This window comes from Arachis hypogaea, chromosome 9, assembly GCF_003086295.3.
Source record: "Arachis hypogaea cultivar Tifrunner chromosome 9, arahy.Tifrunner.gnm2.J5K5, whole genome shotgun sequence".
In the NCBI taxonomy this organism is placed as follows: Eukaryota; Viridiplantae; Streptophyta; class Magnoliopsida; order Fabales; family Fabaceae; genus Arachis; species Arachis hypogaea.
Window position 1 is genome coordinate 35,869,857 of NC_092044.1, and position 5,071 is coordinate 35,874,927.

The following is a 5,071-nucleotide window of genomic DNA, read 5'->3' on the forward strand; positions in this document are numbered from 1 at the left end:
TGGGATACAGCGATGTGATTAGTACTAGTTAGAAATCTCCTAAGTTTAGATAACCTGTTTATTATTTATGGTTTAAGTTATTATTTTGATAAGCTTGGATATATGTTTGGTATGAAGCTCTAGGATTGCCTCTGGCATCCCGGGGTCTTACATCTTACATTACTAGGTACTGTTACCATACTGAGAACATCCGGTTCTCATTCCATACTTTGTTGTTATTTTTCAGATGCAGGTTATAACCTACCTTGGTGAGTTACTTGATGGTGACAGAGTGGAGGATCTTTATTCCATTTTGGAATTTTTTTTATTTTTTAGTAGTTCTCTCACTTTTGTATTTATATTTGTCTTAGAGGCTTACTTTGAGAGAAATATTGTATATACTATTTTACTTTCACTACAACAAATATGGGTTTTTGCAACGCCAAAATCTGCAATGCCTTAAAACCGTTCTCTTAGATAGTTTTAGACAACAGTTTTTTATAGTGTTACTGTTGAAGTTCAGTTTTCATCATTTTGTAGTAACAAAATAAAACCGTTCTCTTTGACTATCTTAAAGAACGGTTTTATAACCGTTACTAGAATTTGTTTTTAAACAACGGTTTTTTAATGTTGTTTAAATAATTGTACAAACGATACGCTTAAAAATCGTTGCCAAAGTTGCTACACTTTAAAACCGTTCCCATAGATGATTTTAGACAACGATTTTTATAGTGTTGCTGTTAAAGTTTAATTTTTCATTAAGTTATAGCAATAAAATAAAATTGTTCTTTTTTACTATTTTAATGAACGGTTTTATAACCTTTACAATAATTATGTTATTAAGCAATAATTTTTTAATATTTAAATAATTATGTAAATTAAAAAATACATATAAAAATAGTTCTCTGTAAATATTAAATTAGTAAAAACTCAAAAATTATTGTTATAAATAAATAACAAATATTATGAGCTAGATTTTGGAAATTTTTTATTATAAGCTAATTTTAATTAATTTATTTATTAGAGACTTTGATTTCAGAAATTATTTTATTAAAGATAATTAAAATAAATTTTGATAAATTGAATTTGAAATAAATTAAAGTTTTTACCTAACTTTACAATTATTGAATATTTTTTTGTTTAAAATTTAAAATTTAAAAAATTTAAAAATAATAGGATTTTGATTATTAGAATTAAAATTTTTATGTAATTTATAATTATTGAATAATTTTTTATATTTAAATTACAAAGCTTAAAAATTATAAAATAATAAAAATTTTATATAATTTAATTTAAATAATTAATATTTTTGTAATTTAATACTTTAAATTTTATAAATAAAAAAAATTAAATATATCATCTTATAATTTTAAATGAGAATACATAATTGAAGTCAATTAATAATTTGATACAATAAATTCCTAACTCTAAATTCCCAATGCCATTTTACGCTAAATTCCCACATTAAACAAAGAAACCCTAATTTTTCGTATTCCCCAGCCCTTCACCCCCTTTTTATTTCAACGCATCCATGCACAGCAGAGGAAGAGAAGAGAGGAATGAAGTCCTTCACGTCGCTGTCAGATCTGAAGCCGCCGAGGATCCTAACGCTGTCGAAGCTGTATTGTCGCGTCACCGTCGCTGTGCCTCGGCCGAACGCGTCACACCTCGCTGCAGTGATGTCATTGCTATCGCGAGGGAGAACAGATGTGTGAGGAATGAAGCTCGCAGGGGAGAAAGAAGACGCCGCCTTTACCGCCAGCACCGTCGCATCAGATCTCCACTGTTGCTGTCGAAGGTCTGTCACCATGGCCGTGGAGAGGAGCCACCGTTCATGCTTGTCGCCACCAAAAGAGGAGCCGCTGCTGCTGTCGATTGTCACTGGAGAACACACCGTCGTGCCTCTGATCGCCAGAATCATGGACCGGAGGGAACAGGGATACCTCTTCTGTTGCTGTTGCTTCGTTCTTTTATTGTAAGCCGTCTCTGTTTCCAATTCTATTGAATTCATTTCTGTTTTCGATTCCATTGAGTTTGAATTCTCCATTTTGCTGTAACTATGGTCACTATTATTAGAGTTTAATTGATTTGATCTCTATTTTGATTTGAATATTGATTTGGTATAATGCTACCTGTTTTGGTCACTAGTTCTTTGAGTTTAAATGATGGGTTATCTCAATGATAATATTCTAGGTGATTGAATGATGAAACTTTTATCATTTTGATTTGGTAATTAGTTCTCTGAAAATATTGTTCTGGTTTTATTTTGATTTTAATATTAATTTTATATTGATTTAGTATAATGCTGTGTGATATTGATTTGGAATTGGTTCTCTGGAAATGCTATTTTTATTTTAATTTGATTTTAATATTTATTTGGTATAGTGCTATTTTGATTTTGATTTGGTAATTAGTTATCTGAAAATGCTGTTTTGATTTTGTATAGGTTTTAATATTGATTTTAGTTGATGCTCTGGTTTGGTCATTGATTTAAAATAGAAAAATATTACCACAATTATGAAGATTTGTATATGGTTGATTGGTTTAGTGGCTTCTACTCATGTGTTGTTATTTTGTGTCTCTTTGAACTGTTCAAAGCAAATAAGTTTGATTTTGTTGTTAATTTTTGGATGTCATAAATCAGAAAAGTGTTTTGGTTCACTAAGTATAGTGAATTTGTCTATTTGTGCCGGTAGAGAAAAGAGAAAAGAGACCACGATTGTAGATGATGTTGAAGAGTGTGGCAGCTTGCAAAAAAGGCTAACTAAGAAGGGAAAAACACGTTAACTTGCTTCAATACCGATTGATATATTTCTTCAACTTAACAATGAACCTAATGGTGAAGAGCAATTGGATAAGAATGAAGGAGAGAATATAGAGGATCAGGACAAGGATTATATTAATTCAACTGAGGTTGAGGTCATAGACAATACTGTGAAAGGTAAATTTTTTGTATCCTTAAAAATATTTTATGACATTATTTCTCTTTAAATTTACTGCTGTAAAAGATTTATGTATGATGATTTCTTTGTATAATTAGGATATATTTTAATAAATAATTTATTGAATCTATTCATTGGTGGGGGTGGCAGGGTGGGTTGAAAAAAGTGTTTGTTGAGCATGATGATGAAAATGATTATATGTGAGGACATGGCTTTTTGTTATTTTCATTAATAAGCACGATTAATTTACTTGAATTGATTAATTTGACCTATGCTTTTAATAAAATCAAGACTCAAGTTAAATAGCAAAACCCAAACAAGAAAATCAAGACTCAAGTGTTAAATAGTTAGTATTTTTTAGCAGTTGTGAGAGTCTGTGACCTTTACTTGGTGCACTAGGCTATAAATAACTCTCTCTATGTAATTGAGGTGTAATTGCTATCATTTTTTTAAATAATAGTTCAGTTTACTTTCACTGCAAACTATCTATTTTTTTAGCTTCTGCATCTTTTCTATTTAGTCCTAGTTCATTCTTTTTTTCTTTCTTCTTTAGAAAAGTTTCTAGTTGCTTGTCATTCATTGAATTAAGAGAGAAAGCCTTCACAAATGAGGCCGATATCAATTTAAGCAAAATAAATATTGCTCATAACTTATTATAATATTTTTAAGTTTTCTTTATTTCAATTTCACACTTCAGTTCACGTAAAATTATTATGTTTGCATAGCTGCATATGGTAGGCTAATTCCTCACACACGCACAAGTTCACACTTCAGTTCCGTATATATATTGCTGCATATAGTGGGCTATTTTCATATTACAATTTATATTTTCTAATATGATAAATCTATCACTGAAATGAGATCAATATCTGAATAGGATCTGAATAGGAACAATATTTGAATAGGATTTGTACTCATTAATTGTACAAGAAAAGGTACATGTACATACTATGATATGATATAAGAAAAGGATCTCTTTGACTCTTTTACACTTTGACTTTATTTTAGAAGTAGATTCAGTTTTTTACACTTTGACTTTAATTTTAGAAGCATATTCTAGTTTCCTACGCAGCTGGAATAAATCATTAGCAATAGTGAAATTATAGAATTGTATTCATTTGGCTAAATGGATGAAACTATTTTTTTCAATTAAATATATATAAATCAATAAGAGGGATGGTATATAATGCTAAAAATATTAATATTTTAGTCTCTTTAAATATATTATGGTAATTTTAATTAGTCTCTTTGTATAAAGACAACAGTAAAGAAAACACGAGGACCAACACAATGCTTGAAGATTCATGCAAGACAGTTGAAACATAGAGAAGAAATTACTCTAGATATTGAAGGAGAAGCATTTGGTCCTACTGAAGAAGCTGTAAACAACTTGAGCAAATTTTTGGGCACAGTGGCAAGGAATTCATATTTTTGTCCATTAATTTAGACAAACTGGAAGGGGATAAAGATAAAGAAGCTATTTAAGAATATGTTCAAGTGAGAATATTAGTCTTGTTTCTTTTAAAAACTTAAGGAAATGTACACATATTTTATTCTTACTAGCAAATAATATTTGTATTTTATATTTGTGTTCAATTATTTTTTTTAGTGACTTGATTCAAATAGTTTATATTATTTATTGACACTAGATAATTAAAAAATTAAAATTAATTTCATTCATGAGAAAACTACTATTGTAAATAAAGAATTATATATTACAAAAACCGTTGTTAAAAGTTACAAAAGACAATGGTGATAAAACTGTTGTCAAAGATGATTATAAAACGACAATGGTTTTAAAACTGTTGTCAAAAAATGACACCAATGATAACGCTTTAAAACGGTTGTCTATCCAGTTATGGTTTTAAACTGTTGGATCATGAAAGAGAACGGTTTAAAACCGTTGCTTATTGAGTAACGGTTCGAAACCGTTGTTTAAAATTTTCTTTCAAAACCATTGTCTATGCCAGTACCTTTGGCAACGGTTTTTTTGTTACCATTGCCTTAGGTAAAAAACCGTTGCCTTTGAGCATTAGTAACGACCGCATATACCACAGGTCAAAACCGTTGCCAAAGCGTTGCCTAAAGTTTTAGGAACGATTTTTTGTAATATATAATTCTTTCTTTAGTGACTTGATTCAAATAGTTTA

At 29.3% G+C, this 5,071-nt stretch overlaps 1 long non-coding RNA gene across 1 annotated transcript; it reads left to right on the plus strand.

Annotated features, from left to right (window-relative positions):
- The first annotated feature begins 1,455 nt into the window (after positions 1-1,455).
- LOC114924492 (uncharacterized) lies at positions 1,456-4,458 on the plus strand. The gene is made up of 3 exons (XR_011865124.1): positions 1,456-1,954; positions 2,676-2,920; positions 4,180-4,458. It is a non-coding gene; the product is annotated as an uncharacterized lncRNA (long non-coding RNA).
- Positions 4,459-5,071: the final 613 nt, after the last annotated feature.